The 11471-nt window shown below is 45.2% G+C and overlaps 1 protein-coding gene across 1 annotated transcript in view; it reads right to left on the reverse strand.

The window, feature by feature from the left end:
* LOC126254994 (carnitine O-palmitoyltransferase 1, liver isoform-like) overlaps positions 1-11207 on the reverse strand; it is a 222565-nt gene extending 211358 nt beyond the window's left edge. Inside the window, exon 1 of the mRNA XM_049955356.1 lies at positions 11136-11207. The gene's annotated coding sequence lies outside the window, so the exon portion shown is untranslated. The remainder of the gene's footprint in view (positions 1-11135) is intronic.
* Between the last annotated feature and the right edge of the window lie 264 nt (positions 11208-11471).

Here is an 11471-nt window from a genome sequence, read left to right on the forward strand (position 1 = left end):
TCAGCGTTTGACGTTCCGGTACTTTACCAACGCAGCTTCGACAGTTTACAATTACAATACCGATTGCTGCTTTGTCCCCGCATGTCCTGACTTTGCCGTGCACACTTTGAGGCTGTAGCCTTTTCTGTACTTGCCCGAGACCGTCTAACCTAAAAAACCGCCCAGTTCACGCCACACAACCCCTGCTACCCGTGTAGCCGCCAGCTGTGTGTAGTGGTCTCCTGACCTATCCAGCGGAACCCGAAACCCCACCACCCTATGGTGCAAGTCGAGGAATCTGCAGCCCATAAAGTCGCAAAACCGTTTCAACCTCCGATTCAGACCCTCCACTCGGCTCTATACGAAAGGTCCGCAGTCAGTCCTGTTGACGATGCTGCAGATGGTTAGCTCTGCTTTCATCCCGCTAGCGAGACTGGCAGTCTTCACCAAATCAGATAGCCGCCGGAAGCCAGAGAGGATTTCCTCCGATCCATAGCGACACACATCATTGGTGCCGACATGAGCGACCATCTGCAGATGGGTGCACCCTGTACACTTCATGGCATATGGAAGGACCCTTTTCACATCTGGAATGACTCCCCCCGGTATGCACACTGAGTGCACATTGGTTTTCTTCCCCTCTCTTGCTGCCATATCCCTAAGGGGCCCCATTACGCGCCTGACATTGGAGCTCCTAACTACCAGTAAGCCCACCCTCTGCGACCGCCCGGATCTTGCAGACTGAGGGGCAACCTCTGGAACAGGACAAGCAGCCATGTCCGGCCGAAGACCAGAATCAGCCGGAGACAGAGCCTGAAACAGGTTCGTCAGACAAACTGGAGAGGCCTTCCGTTCAGCCCTCCGGAAGTCTTTCGCCCCCTGCCACATCTCGAGACGACCTCCCACTCTACCACGGATGAGGGGTCAACCTCAATGTGGGCAGTATCCCGGGCAGCCACAGCCGTAGTCCGATCGGGGGATGCGTGGGACGAGCTGGCCCTCCCTGACAAACCCCCGTCCGTACCCCCACAGTGATGCCCATTGGCAACAGCCTCAAGCTGTGTGACCGAAGCCAACACTGCCTGGAGCTGGGAGCGAAGGGATGCCAACGCAGCCCACATCCGAACACAGCTGTCGCAGTCCCTGTCAATGCTAAATACTGTTGAGCAAAGAACATCTGAACTAATCTACAGAGAGCACAAACAATTCGACACAAAATTTAAACGGTTATTAAAGTACAAGACTGCCTAGTAAATGCTGACACACTGCTCGGCGGCAGAAGGCTAACTGTACTGTCAGTAACGTACAAAGACTATTTGAAAGAAATAAAAAAATGACAGACGACTACGCGACTTTACACGTCACAGATATTAAAATGCAAATTTGCCCCTGCTAATTACGAAACTACACAATGATTTGACGGATTTAACTAAACAAGTGCGCTAAAAACACCCAAACAAATTTTCAACTTGACTACTACACTTAAATGAACGCTAAATAAGCCACTTGCTGCTACTTGCGCACTGCTGACACACTGCTCGACGGCAGAAGGCTAATGACAGATGCATACTTGTCGATCCATTGTACTTTCCACAATGTTGAGATCACCAAGAGAATGCAGCGAAAACATTCCACAGACCATAACGCTCCCTCCTCTGCCCCGAACCCTTTCGACAATTGTTGTATAGTGCTTGGTATCAGACGTTTCACGCTGGTGGATAGTAAAATATGATCTGAATCTCAGGCGAATATGGTGCAAGTTGTGACTCATTAGTTTGATTAATGGGGCTGGAAAGTTTTGTACCATCCGTCACACTCCTCGGACTTTTGTGACTTCAACTTGCTTCCTGAAATGAGAGAAGCACTTCATGGAATTCGCTTCAGAACTGTTACAGATATTCGTCGGGTAAGAGACCGCTCCTCTCGACCTATCAACGCAACTGGCGTTGCTAAGGCTATCCTACGAAATCCACATCGCTGGCAACGGGTTATAAACAGTGCTGGTTACTACTGTGAAGGATAATAAAACTCTGAAACACTTATCTATTTTAAAGAAGCTGTAAGTAAACAGTAGCCACAGTTAAAGTTTCAATCCTCATATAGTCTTGGTCTTTAATATTGTAATGCCTCTAGGCGGCGTGTAAAAAGCGTCGAATTGGTGTGAACTGTATCACGTGCTTCGGTATGTAATTGATCGGCATTTCAGCACAATCGCACAGTCAGCACAGTAGTAACACCATCCACATAATATATACAAGGTGGTCAGAAACAGTCAGAAAAGTTTGTAAGGAACGCAGTGTAGGTTACGTCGTGAAATAATTGTTAAGAAAACAATCGATACATTGCGCCATTTTCGGGTTAATATTGAAGTTCGTCAATCAGGCAGTTGAACTCGCAAATTCAAGCGGCCCGCCAGATACAATTAGTGTCAGGTGTTCTCGTAACGTAGATGATTACGCACAAGACTGCGCAGCCGTGGCTCGGGTTCGATCGTTACTACCGTCCATATCCATTTTTTTATATCGTTGTTTTAGGAAACGAAACGAAGATAATGTTTGACAACATTGTCTCTTGCGGACCGCGACGACCTGACTGGCTAACTTTAATGCTAATTAACTGGAAAATGGAGCAACGTATCGAATTTTTTTGTTAACATTTCTTTCTCAGCACGACCTACCCTGCAAGGTCTTACAAGTTTCCGACTGTTTCTGATCACCCTGCGTAAAGAAAGACTACGCAGAGGATATCTCATTCAGTGATCGCATTCGAATGTTGGATACTTATGTGAAGATCTGATTATGTCTCGGCAAGCAGGGAAACGTCTACCGGCACGTGTCCGATTTCGAAGGCAGCACGATTATGGCCTATTGACGGTGTAGTTTATTGTTCCGCAGTATTACGTCTCGCGTTGGTCGGGCACCCACGATTGTTATGCGAACATGGAATCGATGGCTTCAGGAGGGGTCATATCCAACGCAATGCAGGGTCTCAGCATAGCGGTAGGACATAATGTTGGTTCGGCTGTGCAGGATCGTAGAGCCATCTCATGCACAGGCTTGTTTGCTGCATGACAAGTATCCACACGAAGAATGCAACGTGCAACAGCGCCTGGAGCATCTCGGATTGTTGAGCACGGCGACAATATTGTTTTGGCTTTCCTTTAAGCAGTGGTAGAATAGCGCGCCGACGGTCGCCCAACGATGACAGTGGAACTGGAGTGACACCACGTTGTCTTGTCAGGTGAATCACGGTTCCTTCTGCAGTATTACAATGAACGTCAGGCTTCGAGGAGAAAGAACGTTGCCAGAATGCATTCGTTATCGTCACACGGGGCCAATACTTCAAGTTATAACACGAGATGCCATTGGATACATTTCACGATGGCCTCTGGACATGATCCAATATGTTTATGACGTGATACGGCCGATGGATGTCTCCTGTCTTCGAAGTCAGCTGTCGTCTTACCTTTCAAGAAGATAATGCAAGACGACGTATTGTCCGTTCTGCTTTGACCTATCTCGGTCCAGATGGTGTCGACTGTTCACCTGGCCAGCACAGTCTCCAGATCTCTCATTCAAAAATGGTTCAAATGGCTCCAAGTACTATGGGCCTTAATATCTGAGGTCATCAGTCTCCTAGACTTAGAACTACTTAAAACTAACTAACCTAAGGACATCACACACATCCATACCCGAGGCAGGATTCGAACCTACGACCGTAGCAGCCGCATGGTTCCGGACTGAAGCGCCTAGATTGAACAGCAGGGGCGAAAGACTACATTTCTGCCTTACACTCTTTCTAATCCGAACACATCGTTCTTGGTCTTTCAGCCTTATTGTTTCCTCCTGGTTCTTGTGCGTATTGTCTGTTATCCGTCTTTCCCTATAGCTTACCCCTATTTTTCTCAGAATTTTGGACGCCTTGAACCATTTTATACTGTCGAACGCTTTTCCAGGTCGACAAATCCAATGATTTTTTAAAGGCTTGCTTCCTTTATCAGCCGTGATGTCAGAACTGCCTCTTTGCTGTATTTACCTTTCCTAATGCCAAACTGACTGTCCTCTAACAGATCCTGAATTTTCTTTTCCATTCTTCTGTAAATCATACTTGGCAGTTACTTGGATGCATGAACTGTTAAGCTGTCTGTGCGATAATTCTCGCACTTGCCAGCTCTTGCTGCCTTCGGAATTGTGTGGATAATATTGTTTCCGAAAGACTGATGATATTATCAATCTCATACATTCTACACACCAGCGTGAAGTCATTTTGTTGCCATTTCCCTCAATGCTTTTAGAAATTCCGATGGAATGTTATCTATTCCTTCTGCCCTTTTTTATCTTAAGACTTTCAAAGCTTTTTTTAAATTCGGATTTTAATAGTGGATCCCCTATCTTTCCGGTCGACTCCTGTTTCTTTTTCTATCAAGTCATCAGAACCCCTCGTAGAAGCCTTCAGTGCACTTTTTTCCACCTATCCGCTCTTTTCTATGACTAATTGCAGTATCAAGATGAAATTATCTCTTACATCAGAAAAGCTCCTCAGTGTTCATGGAGGAAATCGAGGTGGTCATGAAGGCCAAGTTTTTCATAACATCTACATCTACATCCATACTTCACAAGCCACCTGACGGTGTGTGGCGGAGGGTACCTTGAGTACCTCTATCGGTTCTCCCTTCTAGTCCAGTCTCGTATTGTTTGTGGAAAGAAGGATTTGTCGGTTTGCTTCTAGAAGTGTGGGTTCTAATCTCTCTGATTTTATCCTCATGGTCTCTTCGCGAGATATACGTAGGAGGGCGCAATATACTGCTTGACTCTTCGGTGAAGGTATGTTCTCGGAACTTTATCAAAAGCCCGTACCGAGCTACTGAGCGTCTCTCCTGCAGAGTCTTCCGCTGGAGTTTATCTATCATCTCCGTTACGCTTTCGCGATTACTAATTGATCCTGTAACGAAGCGCGCTGCTCTCCGTTGGATCTTCTCTATCTCTTCTATCAACCCTATCTGGTACGGATCCCACACTACTGAGCAGTATTCAAGCAGTGGGCGAACAAGCGTCCTGTAACCTACTTCCTTTGTTTTCGGATTGCATTTCCTTAGGATTCTTCCAATGAATCCCAGTCTGGCATCTGCTTTATCAACGATCAACTTTATATGATCATTCCATTTGAAATCACTCCTAATGCGTACTCCCAGATAATTTATGGAATTAGCTGCTTCCAGTTGCTGACCTGCTATTTTGTAGCTAAATGATAAGGGATCTTTCTTTCTATGTATTCGCAGCACATTACACTTGTCTACATTGAGATTCAATTGCCATTCCCTGCACCATGCGTCAATTCGCTGCAGATCCTCCTGCATTTCAGTACAATTTTCCATTGTTACAACCTCTCGATACACCACAGCATCATCCGCAAAAAGCCTCAGTGAACTTCCGATGTCATCCACAAGGTCATTTATGTATATTGTGAATAGCAACGGTCCTATGACACTCCCCTGCGGCACACCTGAAATCACTCTTACTTCGGAAGACTTTTCTCCATTGAGAATTACATGCTGTGTTCTGTTATCTAGGAGCTCTTCAATCCAATCACACAATTGGTCTGATAGTCCATATGCTCTTACTTTGTTCATTAAACGACTGTGGGGAACTGTATCGAACGCCTTGCGGAAGTCAAGAAACACGGCATCTACCTGTGAACCCGTGTTTATGGCCCTCTGAGTCTCGTGGACGAATAGCGCGAGCCGGGTTTCACACGACCGTCTTTTTCGTAACCCATGCTGATTCCTACAGAGTAGATTTCTAGTCTCCAGAAAAGTCATTATGCTCGAACATAGTACGTGTTCCAAAATTCTACAACTGATCGACGTTAGAGATATAGGTCTATAGTTCTGCACATCTGTTCGACGTCCCTTCTTGAAAACGGGGATGACCTGAGTCCTTTTCCAATCCTTTGGGACGCTACGCTCTTCTAGAGACCTACGGTACACCGCTGCAAGAAGGGGGGCAAGTTCCTTCGCGTACTCTGTGTAAAATCGAAGTGGTATCCCATCAGGTCCAGCGGCCTTTCCTCTTATGAGCGATTTTAATTGTTTCTCTATCCCTCTGTCGTCTATTTCGATATCTACCATTTTGTCATCTGTGCGACAATCTAGAGAAGGAACGACAGAGCAATCTTCCTCTGTGAAACAGCTTTGGAAAAAGACATTTAGTATTTCGGCCTTTAGTCTGTCATCCTCTGTTTCAGTACCATTTTGGTCACAGAGTGTCTGGACATTTTGTTCTGATCCACCTACCGCTTTGACATAAGACCAAAATTTCTTAGTACTTTCTGCCAAGTCAGTACATAGAACTTTACTTTCGAATTCATTGAACGCCTCTCGCATGGTCCTCCTCACATTACATACACTTGGAAGATGGAGTGGCACGCCGTCGTCTTCATCTATGAAAGCAGACTCTGCCTGCACACAAGTGGTGGTCGTTTGTGCGTATGACGTAGTCCTGGTGAGCGCTGACTCCTAGACTGCATTCGTCCAAGACACACTGGCCCCATCCCAGGCCTTATCGTCTGTGGTGCCATAAGCTACAACTCTCGTCCACCTTTGGTGTTTCTGGAGCCGACACTAACCAACACTCGGTACGTGCAGAATGTCGTTAGATCTGTTCTTCTGCTATTCTTCCACAGGAAGGTGATGTGTTGTTCCAGCATGATAATGCTCGCCCACACACTGCCCGTGAAATTCAACGCACTCTGCTAGACGTGCAGCAGTGTCCCTGGCCAGCACGGTCTCCAGGCTTTTCTCCATTCGGGGATGTGTGGGATTATGATGGGACGAAAAGTGACTCGTGCAACTCCTCAATCAACAACTCTTGCAGATTACATGAACTGGTCGAGCAGGCGTGGCATAACGTATCCCAGGACAGTATTCGTCATATGCACAATTGACTGAATGCCAGAATTTGCACCTGCATTGCCGTCCGTGTAGGCTACACGACGTAGTAACATGAGTGTTCCAGCATGAGTCAGTACCTGTTACCTCAGGACCGATCGTGCTATTGGTCTGTAATGCACTCATTTGATGAACTCCATATGCACTGTTGCAACAATAAACCTTGACTGAACTGGAAACATCTAAAAGGGCGTTCTAATTTTTTCCGGCAGTGTAGATACCACCAAGGAATTGTTTGTTGGCAGTATTGCCTCATTCAGAAGAAACTGTAACATCCATACAGTGAACATTTACACAGAAAGACGATCTGCACTTGGATAAGAGTTCCTTAAGCACTGCACAGAAAGCTGTGCATAGTTAAGCAAGTTTCATTTTCAACAGGCTTCCAGAAGAACTGAAAAATCTGAATGACAAATCCAAATTGAAAAGTTTCCTTGTGACACCAACCAAAGCCCATAATGTTTCAAGTATTCGTCACAGGAGTTCCTCGCAGTAGTTTCGAACTTTTACGTGTAACGCGTTATTTATTCATATACTCTCTGAAAACTCTTTATTTGTATTTTATTAATTATGTTGTTTACAAACGTTCCAAACTGTATTTTGTAAAATATCAGCTGACTCCTTCCGCATCCAAGCAGCTTTGGATTTAGAATTATATATTAATAGCTTCAGCTGCTACATCAACGGGGACAGGTGAAAATGTGTGCCCCGACCAGGACTCGAACCCGGGATCTCCTGCATACATGACACACGCTCTGTCCAGCTGAGCCACCGAGGGTACAGAGGATAGCGCGACTGCAGGGACTATCTCACACACGCCTCCCGTGAGACCCACATTCTCACCTTGTTATGTCCACACACTACATTCGTAGTGTCCCACCCCAACACACTCATTACTCGTGGAAGACATTCTTACCAAGTCCCGTAAGAGTTCGGTGAATATGTGTGCATCCGCACAGAAGAAGAAGGTCATGGTCGGTGTTGCCACAACTATCTACTTACACGGATATGGTGTCTGTTCTATCGGACATGTCCGAACTCTTGCGGGACTTGGTAAGAATGTCTTCCACGAGTAATGAGTATGTTGGGGTGGGACACTACGAATGTAGTGTGTGGACATACAAGGTGATATTGTGGGTCTCGCGGGAGGCGTGCGCGAGATAGTCCTTGCAGTCGCACTATTCTCTGTGCCCTCGGTGGCTCAGATGAATGCCGGCACGGTAGCTCAGCGTGTTCGGTCAGAGGGTTAGCTGCCCTCTATAATAAAAAACTGAGTTGGTCGATCAACAACGAACTTAAACGGATGTCTTACGCCGTCCGCCCCGAGCAGATGCAACGAACGAAAGCGAACAAAATGAGATTCTTTAAAAAAAAAAGATGGATAGAGCGTCTGCCATGTAAGCAGGAGATCCTGGGTTCAAGTCCCAGTCGAGGCACACATTTTCTCCTGTCCCCGTTGATATATATCAACGCCCTGTAGCAGCTGAAGGTATTAATATATAATTCTAATTTCGTTCTAGACGGCTGCAGGTCATTAATGATGTCTCTTATGTCCGAAAGAGCAGATACTATATCCGTATAAGCACAAGTAGCTCTGGCGGCCAGGGTCCAAAGTAAAGTGATAAATATTTTTGTCGATGTTGCCCTATAAGCTTCATTCCATTTCCTTCTTGCGTCCAATAACACCACGACTGCGGACACTTGGTTCCGTCTCCTTTATTGGGCAGAAGTAAGCTGAGCAGCTCTATGGCAAGGCTTCACATAGGTTTCTGGTTACATCTGGTACGAGAATCTTTTGTTTGCCACAGCCACTGGTTTATAGCATCAACATCTCCTCATGCTTTTGCATATTTGTGAGCTCATGCAAGAGTAATAACTTATTTTCTGAAAAGTGAAAAGTATTGAGAAATAGCTGTCATGTCATGCATTTCTAAGAGGACCTTATATCCGTCATCATTTAAATTTAAAATAAGAGATTATGTATTGGTAGTGGCACTGCGATATGAGAACATATTTGGAAAATCACACAAATAACATAGTGATACGCAAATGAAGAATCCCGCCATAAATTCTGTTTTAGAATTGGTAAGTTATACCTTGTTCATTTACGAGGATATGTTTCTTGTTGCAGAAAATAAAAGATCATATCCATAGCACTGGCAGGCATTATCACTCGACCAGAAGGGACACAAGACGAATATTGAAGACGAAAGAAAGATAATCGGTACAATTTGACCAGCAAGTGCAGAAAGCAGTTATGACCTAAATGCTCTTATTACTCTACACTATGCTCTAATCTGATTAATTGAGTTGCTGTCCACTCTACAATATCTCATGGGTTGCGGTCATAAACATTGTTGAAAGTGATTCGACCTTCGGATGAGAATGTTCATCTCGGTGCTATTAGAGAGGAGAAGGCTGTGTTCTAGCAACAGAGTTCACTCTATCCTTTTTCTCTTGTGAACGACATAACACTACGTTTTACTTGCACATATCACAGCCACACACACTAAAACGGTAACTCTTCACAGAGGAATGTGCTAGAGTGGGCGAACAAGACAACATTCCTAATTAACAATGCCATGTGACTTCAGGTATTTACATACAATAATGGCACAAGTCTAGGAAATAATCTCTAACTAACGTACAGATAACAGAGTCAGCCTTAAATGTAAGCTGACTTCCAAAATAGTTCGTTTTTCCTCTATCGACATGTTAGTTAATTGTCAGATAACCATGACTTTCGTTTAATGAAAATAAAGAAAAAAGATGATGATGCCTACGCATGTCGGAAAACACATCCATTCAGATGAAAGACTTGCTCACATCTGGAAACAGTAGCAGATGGAATCCTACGAGCTATGACCGACTGGACTGTTATACCGTCATAACTCCAGAGCAGTGGTTTCCAAATTGGGGCGGTGAATCCCCTTCGGCACTCAAGAGCAGCTAAGCAAATGCTCCATTTCTAGCTTTGCAATCGACAGTTCACTAAATTACCTTTTTGCAGTTCATATCATATATATTTACGAGAGCTTTCAGAAGATGCCCTTCGAACACAGCCACAGTCTGTCCCCACTAACACCTTTGTTCAAGTGAGATAGTGCTCCGTCTGTAGTAACTTCGACATCTAAGGTACGCTAAATTATCGTTCGTTTTCCACTTCACCTCCAGATTTAGACCCGTTTTGGAAAACGCTCATTGTTCGCTCTGAATAAAGTCAATATGTCTGTCGACTACTAAACTTGTTAGGCCTTCTACGGTACACCTCTTCTTTCTTCGCGCACTGCCTAAGAAAGCGGCGCGTTTCGTCACAGGGTTATTTGGTAAGCGTGATAGCGTTACGGAGATGTTTAGCAAACTGAAGTGGCAGACTCTGCAAGAGAGGCGCTCGGCATCGCGTTGTAGCTTGCTGTCCAGGTTTCGAGAGCGTGCGTTCCTGGATGAGGTATCGAATATATTGCTTCCCCCTACTTATACCTCCCGAGGAGATCACGAATGTAAAATTAGAGAGATTCGAGCGCGCACGGAGGCTTTCTGGCCGTCGTTCTTTCCGCGAACCATACGCGACTGGAACAGGAAAGAGAGGTAATGACAGTGGCACGTAAAGTGCCCTCGCCCACACACCGTTGGGTGGCTTGCGGAGTATAAATGCAGATGTAGATGGCAAAATTTCACAATACATGGCACAAAGTTCATAGGCATCACGCGAAGTCTAGTACCGTAGTTACATTTAATAAACAGAGCTCTATACACTGTTATCACGTCGGATTGTTGGCGGAAAAAAACCGAAGTAACTGAAAAGTAATATTATGATAATGACTATGAAGAAGTGCTAGTAGATAGTTCAGCTAAAATATATGTACAATCTCTACAGATACAAATTTATTCAGGCTTCTTGACGTTGTTTTATTAACAAGTCCCTGAATTGTGGCTTAAGTTACATAATCATTGCGCGAAAAGCTTGTTTAAGTGGATTGGTATCCAGTGAAACCTTCTATTGCTGGTTGTTGACTATCAAATATTTATAACTACCCTAGGGCGCCGATCTCCAGTCAGTCTCTGTTTTGGAAGAGATGTCCCCATACTGCCTAGGTAGTCGTCCACTGTTTTAAATGTTCTCATTGGTACGTTGCACAATTGCGGTTCGAGGGGTGGCGTAAATTACAGGTCTAATTAGAAGTAACAAGCGACATTAATGGTAACCTACCTGAGAATGAGCTGAAACGTCTTGCGGAGATCCTCGTGCGTTGCACTTCGCCTCTGCTACACCTGCCGGCGAATGGCAGACAGCTGAGCTCGTCGCTTGTATACACGCGACGCCGCCTGCCCCCACCATTGCGTCACGGGTCAAAGTACGCATCGACTTATCGATACTGCAACCACCGCTGGACATCGATAATTACCAGCTGATGCACAGTTGCAGGTGCAGCGTTTACGCTAAAGATAGTGGATGTGGAAACTAGGCTTATCACTTCTCAATCTGAAGCAGAATAGGGCTACCTCTTGCGGAACGACTGTCGATAGCGAGAGTTAAGTCACAGTT

The sequence above is a fragment of the Schistocerca nitens genome, chromosome 1 (assembly GCF_023898315.1).
Source record: "Schistocerca nitens isolate TAMUIC-IGC-003100 chromosome 1, iqSchNite1.1, whole genome shotgun sequence".
Lineage (NCBI taxonomy): Eukaryota > Metazoa > Arthropoda > Insecta > Orthoptera > Acrididae > Schistocerca > Schistocerca nitens.